This window comes from Symphodus melops (genome assembly GCF_947650265.1).
Source record: "Symphodus melops genome assembly, chromosome: 6".
NCBI classification, from domain to species: Eukaryota; Metazoa; Chordata; class Actinopteri; order Labriformes; family Labridae; genus Symphodus; species Symphodus melops.
This window is the reverse complement of record NC_136696.1, coordinates 23,960,854-23,971,404: the sequence shown is the minus strand read 5'-3', so window position 1 is coordinate 23,971,404 and position 10,551 is coordinate 23,960,854. Positions and strand designations below refer to the sequence as shown.

The 10,551-nt window shown below is 38.6% G+C and overlaps 1 protein-coding gene across 1 annotated transcript in view; it reads left to right on the top strand.

Annotated features, from left to right (window-relative positions):
* The first annotated feature begins 6,612 nt into the window (after positions 1 to 6,612).
* lingo1a (leucine rich repeat and Ig domain containing 1a) overlaps positions 6,613 to 10,551 on the top strand; it is a 131,542-nt gene continuing 127,603 nt past the window's right edge. Inside the window, exon 1 of the mRNA XM_079346486.1 lies at positions 6,613 to 7,067. The gene's annotated coding sequence lies outside the window, so the exon portion shown is untranslated. The remainder of the gene's footprint in view (positions 7,068 to 10,551) is intronic.

Below are 10,551 nucleotides of genomic sequence, written 5' to 3'. Positions count from 1 at the left end.
ACTGGTTCATTGCATAACCACTTATGACACTTGTTTTGGGGGTTTTTGAGTTGAGGTGTTGGTCAGAGTTAGGTTTTTAAGCAATGTCTAAGAGTAATTCTTGTAGTAGTGTCAAATGAGACTCAAGGCTGTCAACGAGATTGTAAGAATTAGTTGCATTAAGGGCGTGATTCCCAACCAATAACCACCACAGAGTATCCTCTCTGAAATGTGTCGGCACATCTACAGAAGCCACAGGACCAATAACAACCTGCAAAAGCTCTTTCCAGAGCCAGTTTTTGGTTTGTCCCTTCAGGGCTACAGTAGAAATATGTCGGTAAAACATGTCAGGCTCTGTTAGAGGGGACCCGCCCCAACTATATCTATCAATACCTCATCTGAAATGCAACAGCTCAGGTTTTTTTGGGGGGTAATACCAAGCCCCGCTAAATAAAAAAAGACCAACATACATAGTCTTTCAAAGAAGTATAATTAATTGTAAGTGGTTTGTGTTGGTCTAAGTGTTGAGAAGATTGTGCTTTATAGTGTGACCATGAAAATCTCATGGCTCCCCTCTCAATGAAGCATTGCGACAGGGTGCATATGGTCACCATGGCTCTGGGCTGCTGTTGTTCATACCTATAAAGACTTAGTTAGTCAGCACTGTTTAGAAGAGGGTTGCACATTTGCTACTGATCTTATTCAAAGGTATTTTCTGTAATATAGGATTTTGATTATTTTCTAGATCTGGAGTGCCATGTTGTCTGGGCAAAATGTATTTTATGAACTAAACACTGTACAGCAACTGAGAATAATACTCTGAGGATTGAAGATGGATGGTTTCTTTGAGGGTAAAGAGAAAATGTTTGAGTCTGGTTTTGTATCTGAAAGACCCACAATATCCCCTTTATGCAAATTAACCAGCCAAAATCCTTCTTAATGACTTTGATGTGTAATTAAAGATGATGCAAGGGCGACTTGGCTATTTCAGTGCTGTAGCAAACTGTGAACACCAACTACCAATTTTAGCATGTAATTAACTACCCCAATGCTTGGTGGGATTTTTGCTCTTTTGCTGGATTAGAGACACAACGCTCCCATTGTCCGTGGATCCCATGCTCATTATGGGATAGGAAGGAATGTGCATGGCCCTAATTTAAATCTCTTTTTTAACCAAAGAAATGATGACATACTCATGAAAGTAGTACAGATACTAAAAGTTTGAAAAGGTAATAAGGCCAAAGATATGTGCAGGATAATTATATTATCTACTGTGTAAGCACAAAAAGTAATATGACCTAGGCAAGTGCATCAGAGAGCTTATAATTGTCTACTTTTTCTTACTTTCTTACTTTTCTGTGTATAGGATCCTAAAAAAGTATTTCAACTTTAAATCTAAAGTTGAAATGTGCTAAAAATCCAATAAAGAAAGAAGAGTCCTTTGATCTGAATTTAAACTGTTTAAATTTTTTTTGATAACTTCATATTTAAATTTCATATTTCCTAATGAACAGGTTTGTACAATAACCATGTTAAATATTACCTTCATATATTCATCTGGGCTCATGCAGTGAGGAAAAATATGTTTTGTATGTGAGGATTCCTCAGGAGGCAGAAATATTTGCTAAGTGCTGGATTTATTAACCTAAAATTACACAAGAGGCAAGATTCCCTCTTAAATGAATATAAAGCAAATACACTGGTACCACGTACAGAGAGTCTTTATTGTACTTGTGCAGGCTTGACTCTAGACTCACTGTTTGGTGCATGTCATCTCTCTATCTCTATTGATCACCTGCCCCTCTTAAATTGATAAAAATCAAGGAAAAACCCTGACGGAAATTTTTTTTTACATTTTTTCCATTAAGTTACTGCAACTCTGTGGGCAAAGACGTGAGGCATTCTGCAGTAACACAATTATAAGAACCCTGGTTCATTGCAATTCTTCATGTACTGTATGTGTTTGTGTTCTCTGACCCGGACATGACATACACGCAATGCAGTTGTAGATTCAAAGAAGTGAGCGTAGCCTATCACAAGGACACAGCAGACTGCTCAAGCACTAACAGTTTGTGCTGGTGTTGTAGCAATCAATCGGCACACAAGCATCAAATCTTCTGTTTTCTTTCCCATAGGCTTGCCTATGCTACAATGACTTGGTGATCCATGGGGAAATTCAAGGGCTGAACACTTCTTTGGGGGTTACAATGGTGTTGAGAAATGCTGTTGTGCACAGAAGTACGTTTTTTTTTTGTGTGCCTGCATTACCCAGGGGACCGCACAGCAAATGCAAAACAAGGACAAGAGCAAATGCCTGGGTTGCAATGAAAGCTGCAACATTGTTCTCTGTGTGGATGGACAAAAAGTTCAGGCTTTGCTGGAAGTACTTGTGAATTATTCATGCCCGTGTATGATTGGCTGCTATAGCACCAACACTTATTCCATAGACCTGCAGAAGCATCTGTTTGCATCACAGAGAGAAACTACATGCGCAACATCACTTTATTGTGGATTTTTATTGCAACTTCCTGGGAGAAAAAAAATGGAACACGTTTTCCATCATCGTCTTTCACGTGTCTCTCTCTTGATGGCAGTATGCGTGCAGAAATTTGCTCTGGAACAACAGCTTAACCATCAACTCAATATCCAAGCTTAGGACTATCAGTAAATATTGACTCCACACACAAATGGCCAATCAATGTTTACAATGCTGTTTATTGGGCAAAGCTGTATTCATAATACACCAACTCCTTCTGACATAAGATCTTGGTAAATTTAAAAATGTGACATATTATGCCGATTACACTTCACCATTTTTTATAACACTTATATGTGTCCCTAGTCTGTCTACACCAAAAAACAACAATAAGGAGGTAGACACATGTGGTAAAGGGAGTGATCACAAACTGATGATTAGCTTTTAAAAGAATGATCAACTTTAACACTTATGTGGATTTACAACAGAGAGCCTTAAAGTCCTAAAAACTCTTTCATGCACACAGGTCTTGTTGTTGCACAACTTATTGTCTGGTTTTGTCTCATGGGACAATGAATGGGGCCATGCCATTTTTTTGATTAGGTTCAACATAAAGACACACTTCTCCTTCAGGGGAAATTTCAATCCTGCAAAGTTTAAAAATAAAATACAGAGAAACAGGGTCACACTTTATTCTGCTTTTTTTGCTTTTATTATTATTATTATTATTAAAGTGCCTCTCTGAAAGTGTAGAAGACACTGCCCATATATGAATCTATTATTTTATTTAACCACAGTGACTTATTATGGTTTCTTTCCTTTTTCTTAATGTTAGAGACTGATGGCATGTTTTGTCACTGCAAAAAAAACATCCTGTATAGGGGAATGAATGACATAAATCATATTTTACTCTCCTGACAAATCAGACTTTGAAGTAAAATGAAAATGCTCCGACAGCTCTGATGGAGCTCAAGACTCGACCTGAGGACAGCTGCTGTGTTACAAATTGATTTGACTGTCGTTCAAAAACTTTAAATCTGTCTGTGACAGCTTACCTGCATGACAGGTAGAAGTATAGGAAGTATTTTTCCTTCAGATACTCGTGTTGTGTCACATTCATAATTGCACAGATTCACTTGAAGCAACCCAGTTTGTGCTCAAGAGTAAACAGGCAGAATTAAGTTTTGTTACTTCCAAGCATTTATGGAATGGCCTTTCCTCAGCTTATTAACTACCTGTGGCTCTTACACAACAGGTGGATATACATTTCCAAAGTAAAAGAACCTTTTTGGTGAGCGCTATCGTTTAAACATACCAACAACAACTCCGTTTTTTTAATATGTAAGAAAGTGAATTTTGTACAACTTAGACCCTCTTTTCTGTCATGTAAGAATTATTATTGTTAGCTTGTTGACATGTGTTGCTGAGTTAAGTCTCATGCAAATGTGAGATTGGCTAAAAGCGGTAGCTTGGCAATAATCAAAATATTATACCGCTAGTATGGATTAGAGCTCGTGAAACGAGACTAACTTCAATGTGATCATACCATTGAGTCAAAGTGATGAATCGCTCTTTAAAAAGAAAACATGAAAGATTCGACAGAAATATTTTTAAAGTTGAATAATCCGTTTCTTTCCACTTGCTCTCTTGACATGATAACATTCAGGCAACAGTGTAAGTAAAGCTGTCTCCAGCCACTAAGGCCAACCAGAGCCTCAATCACTGAAGGGCTTCCACTGACAACCATAGCTCCACTGAGTAGAGAGATATCCTCAGAGCTCTACCCACCAGCCTCCCATCCATTCCGCCATTGATTCTTAATCCTGTCTGTGAGCTGTGCGCAGTAGGGTGTCCTGACCGCTCAAGCCACCCATACTCTTAACCCCTGCCTTGAAGTGCACGCTGATTTAGAGCATGAATCATGAGTGTAGGATTATATGGAGTGAGTCATGTCAGCCAAGGGATGCCCGCTGTGCTTTTAAAAGGATGTGTTGGCGGAATTATTTTTATGTGAAATATTTTGCAATGTGCGTGGTTGGTTTGACAAACAGGAGGATACATTGTTTTTAGGGCAAGGACCCATAGATAAACATACCAGATCCAGTTTTACTTTCAAAACAGTAGTGTCAGGGAGTCAAAGAAAACCAAACTTTCTTTTTTTTGTACTTTTTGTAAGACCTTGAAGAACTACAGTCAGATATATTATCTTTTTAGTCAAAAATATTTAGGACATCTTTTAAAATTCCAACACACTGGGGAAAAGATGAGTCTTAGTGTTCATTGGTTGTCTTGGTTACTAATATAATTAGAAAATGTATTTTGTTTATTTATTATGATAAGTCAGTCTCCCTTTTGCTTCAGTGAGAATGAAAGTCAAATGATTCAAATAAAACACAGTGAAGCACATGACTTCCATGGGTTGTAAAGTTACAGTGGTCAGTAGGAAGTGTTCCGAAAAGCTTTTGTATAAGTGGTTGTGTTCCCTGCGCTGAACTAATTCAGCACTGGCTTTTTTTTGGTTAAAACCGTGACCTATTATGATTGTTTTTAGTTGATTAGCTTGCTAGTTAGCAACTCCTAAGTGAACCAAATTCAAATTAACAAGCTTGAAGGATCGAGCAGTGTCCCAATACGGTTCATAGTACCGAAGCAGTAAAAGTAATAATAGGTTGAAGGGTTAGTGAAGGACTCATTTATTATGCCAGCATGCCTTCGGTGCTAGCTTAACCAGTGTAAAGTTTATTAACCCAATAAAACACAAAGTGTTATTCACTTGTTGTTCTGGCACATTGAGAATCATCACTCTCCCTTCCTATGAGCATAGTTTTTATCGATTGGATTCATTGGTGAGTGTTCTTATAAAATGTATATTTTTAAGCCTAGACTGTAAAAAAAAATTGACGTCAACTTAATGCCATCACCTATTGGTTTGAAAATGGGCATTTTGAGGCCCGATTATGGCAGTCGCCATATTGGAAATACTGACTCTACCTAACGCTCTAGCAACAGGCAAAGATGTGGAGCTACTGCAAACCTCAGATTCATCAAAAAAAAAAAAAAACAGCTACAATGTGACCACCACTCAGTTAAATTAGCCACACCCCTTATCACGCCTAATTATGCACATGTCTTAGTCAATCAAAATGGATGAGTAATATATAGAAAATATAACCCTAGTTCATGTGATGTAACAGTGCATGTTTTACCGATAAGAAAACATTTTCTACAAGCCAAACAGTTACTTATTTCTATTGTAAAAAAAATGTGATTGTAATATGGGGCTTAATGGGAGTCCACGAGTTTTGGATCCAGCCTCACAGGATTTTTAAATCAACTATGATGCCCTTCAATGTTTGATTTATTTTTCAACAACAATTGGCTCTATTTATTAAGGTTTTAGATTTTACTGTAACTTACATTGTAAACTATATCCCTGAGAACTTGTTTTTTTTAATCTGCTGTGGAACTCAAACATTTCTTTATGCCTTCAAAAAAGTATATGAATAAATGGTCTCATGGCTTGACCTAATGACAACATTTTGAATACTGTAAAAGACTTATGTTGGGAATGTCCCAGAGTAACACAAACTGAGCATACAGTAAAGCGTTTGCTGTGATTTGCACAGCAATTGCTGTAAAGTAAATGGGCACATAAATTCAAGAATGGTCAGTATGTTCAGATACCTATACATGTATGAAAAAAAGGGTAAATAAAGCTAAATGAGGTGCTGGGATAGTTGTAAGCAAAGTTGGATGATATGCATCATTGCTATAATGCTGCTTGCTACAATCCACAGAAGGTTGTGTTAAGATTTTGGCTGTTCTCCCAGTGCTTAAACCTCCTCCTTGTTCCCATCTTTCTCTGCCATCTTCCCAGCGTGTTTATCTGTTTGGCTTTGTGCATAAGAGGGGATGATTACTCAGCATTCTGATATACGAACACAAATGCTTGCATACCTCCATACCTGTACTTAGCTCTTAAAAGTACCTGCAGTCTTTTCAGTTGAAGATATGGTGAGATAATTTCATGAACTTCCAGGTTTGTGCAGATCTGACTGCAGTTCACATTGAGGCACAAGTAAGGAGAGATGGCGAGACTCCCTCCTCCCCCTCCTCTCTCAATCTCTCATCACATACTGCGGCTCCTCCCTCCACCTTACCCTTCTCCACATCCCCTCCCTTTTGCTATGCCTCTCTTCCTCCCTGTCTCCATCCCTCCTTCATTCTCCCTCAATCTTCCAGCCTAGCTGAGCCTATAGCAGAGGATCCACCCTCCCTTTATGTGTGTGCGTGTGTGAATGTGTGCATGTGCTCAAACCACATGTGTCACTGTGGGTGCACATGTGGCTTCCGCAGCTGACGGGAAAGGACTCATGAAGTGCTCGGGACTTGGATAACAGATCTCTCTCCTTATGCATATTTACCACAATTTTTAACAACACTCTTAAAAAAAAAAAAAAATTAAAAAAATCCCATTAAAGAGTCTAATTTTTCTCCTCTTGGGGCAGCATCTGGATGGAATCTTCAATCCTTTCCCCAGAATCTTGGATTTAATGAGCAGCCACCGTGGAATGAAGCAAGCAATTTCTGGATTCCCTTCCTTACAGCTCTGGTAAGAATATCCCTTCCCTGTCACCCTCTTGTTCTCTTTCAGTATAGCCGTCTCCTTTTCTTGCACTTCCTACCTGATTTACTCCTCATAACATATTGACAGGTGCAAGCAGTACACATTATGGGATAGGGGAGCAGTTAAATGAAGCAGAGCGGGCTATTTAGGACACAGAGAGAGGGAGGAAAAGAGGATGGGCTGGCTGAAAGAGGGAGAGAGAGAGTGTGTGAAAAAGGGGAAAGAAGCAGGGAACAGAAATGTGTGCCGACACCAGCAGTGTTGCTCATGCTGTCAGGGGCTGGAGGGAAAAATGCTCCACTTGGTACTTGCTATTGATCTGCTGTTATTTTCAGCCCCTATCCCTCAGAGACAACTTTGCATGGTCTACCTGACAGTGAGTGTTGGTTTTGCCCATTCGTTGGCACTGACAGAAAGGTGCTCTGTCAAGAATAGGAGCACATTGAAAATCTGAATGTAAGCACACTTTAGGACTAGCTGAATTTAACATGCAAATGTATATTTACATGTCTGCTGCCTTTTTTTTTTTGAGGAAACGTATAGGGGTTCTCTTTGCAGAATGTGTATCTTTTATGTGCATATATGAAGGTTTAATGTTACGAAGTGGTACTTGGATTTCTTTTTTGGATGCATTTCTGCACACCATATTCCCCTGAGACCTCCTCAGATGAAGTTGAGTGGAGAGAGAAATTGCAGCTTTCCTCCATGTTGATTTTGCCGGATTACCTGATGGGTCCTCCTGACAACAGCTCTGACGTGTGAACAGGTTTCCAGATAGCGATTTGAAATGGCTGTCGTGCAGATCAAATGAATGTGTGCAGAGGGAGAGGTTCAAATATCTGAATAATTTATGTCTTACTTCCCTTTCTTGGCTTGTTTATCAGTCTTTTCTTCAGGAATATATAATGCTAATGATATATTGATGAGAATTTGTGTTTGTTTAACTTTTTTTTTCACTTTGTCAGTTGAAAGCATGACGCAAAGTTGATGTTGCTATTTTTGATCAGCACTGCAGGCTGGTTAGGCTGCATTTCTTTTATCTTTACTGCTGTCTTGTTATTAATTCTCTGTTCATCTCTCTCTCTTGTCTCAACGAACTCTACAGGGAGAGGAGGAAAGAAAGACTGTTAGAAGGGAGAATCTAGGAAAGCTTGTACTGATACTGAAAGCAGTGAAGAGAAGCCGAAGGGGAAGCTGGTGGAAGGTGAAGGAGGGAGGACATAGCAACGCAGGATTGACAGAAAGTCAGAGACAGGAGGACAAAGGGGACAGGGGGGGAGTGAGTGTGTGCTAACAAGCCTCAGGAAGAGCTTTTAGACAGGCAAACCTCTTCTGAGGCTCAGGCTTATGGTGGGTACAGGGGGTCAGTTTACACACACTTCCACGCTCTCCAAAGGAAAACCCATAGATAAGCCACAGGCCTGCATCTCTCATACTTGCCTGGCTGCATTTTCCTGTAAGGGACATCAATATTTATCACATATCCTGTTTCAGAGAAGAAACACCCGACCGGAGGAGGGAAAAATAATAAAAGATAAATCAAATTACCCCACCTCGGGAAGACCTCCTGCTTCTGTTTCATTTAGAATTCCTTTCCAGCACTTAGGCAAGGTTGAATGATACTGTTGCATATTGAAATACAGGTGCAGCCACAGCAGTTCATATTTTCAATGATTGCATTTCAGAGCTTCAGCTTCATTGGCAATGGCAATTGTGATACATATATTCAGGCAGGATGAATTATTTGCAATGTATTGAATGATCTCATTAGCACGTTGCATATCCTTTCACTGCTTATTCTGTTTGAATTCTTTATCACTTCCTACAGCCAGGCTTTAAATTCTTAATGCAATATCAGTATGGATTTAATCGTTTTGAATAAACAACATAGATCAGACTTTACTTAGTGAAGCTTTTATGAGGGTTTAATGGAGACAGAAGATTAAATCAACAATGTATCCCAGGATGCATCCCTATTAAATTAGGAGATGATCCCCTTTATTTAGAACCAGAGGTATTCTGCTAATTGATTGCTTTATTTGGAAAGTATTAAGGGAAATCTTCCTCCTTCACTCTCAGTCTCCCTCAGGCACACAAACGCACACACACAGACACACAAACACAAAAAGGATGTGCCTTTGTGCCGCTCACAGTACTCATTTTTTACCCTACTCAGATGCAGTAAAAAGCTTGTCGTGCAGTTGGAGACTTGTGTCCGAGAGTGACTCACAGAGTCTGTGAATGCTAGTCAGTCCACCCACAGCCAGAAAGCATTAATAGCACACTGCCCAGTGCCAAATGAGAAGTTAACAACTCATTTTTCTCCCCAACCTCCAAGGCAATCATTCTCAAGGCTGTTATAGCAAATAGTGGTCATTGCTGATGCGATTTCGTGATTTACCGTGATGCATGAAATGAGGCTGGCAAATTTGTCACAGCAATTCACAGCTAATGGTGTCTGTAGTTGTGGACTATACAATTGTGGATTGATGTGAATATAGGCTTCACATCCCAGTGTGCTCTCTGGATGGACACAATTCAAGACTTTACTTCTGAAGTTTTATTCCAAAATGTAAAACTCAATAACGCTTTAATTGGCATAAATAATAAATAACATGATTAAAAAATAATAATAGTATCGAAAAACGTATTAATAATGTGCATCTCCTCTCAAGGAGGGAATATCTGATCACCCCCATATTAGGTTTACCCATATCAATATTCTTATATTACTTCCCCACAACTAACTTCACAGTGAAGTCAGTGAAGTCAATTCATTTCTATTTCAGGCAATGAAAAAGAGTTGGTGAGGATGATGATGACAGGCCTATGATTGTAGTCCATCTCTTATTCCCTCTTTTTTTCTTTTTTTTACTAATACCATTACATGAAGGAGTTCCCCAGGGTTCTGTTCATGGTCCTCTGATATATCACTGGGGAAAATGTGTCTTTTTCTTGTTGGTTTAAGTAAGGGTATGACTTATTATCCACTATCAAATATTAATGCATTTTAAATTCTTAAGCAGCAACCACTTTATCGCTTTTTGTTTGTGGAAATGACATCCTGCTTGTATATTAAAACATATAAAGGCCAAATGATCACTAAAAAAACTTTCCCCCTTCACAGTAGGAGCAAAAGTATGACTGATGATTTGTTATTCTCCAGATAATTCATTGAACACGTACAACTACAGTTGCTACTGCGCATTTTAAATATATAATAATAAATATATCTATTTAAATATCACAGGGTACTGTAGAAGCATAGTTTAGAAAAAGAGAATAATAATGCAGTAAAACAGTAGCCTCATCTGTACACTTGAAAAAAAGAGTTAGATAAGAATAAAAAAACACACATTGTAAAGATACAGTAACAACAATAATCTGACCTTTAAAAAAAACACCTTTATCTTCTGCTATTGTAATAATAATTTAAGCTGATGTGATGAGTTTTTTGTTGTGTTGATTT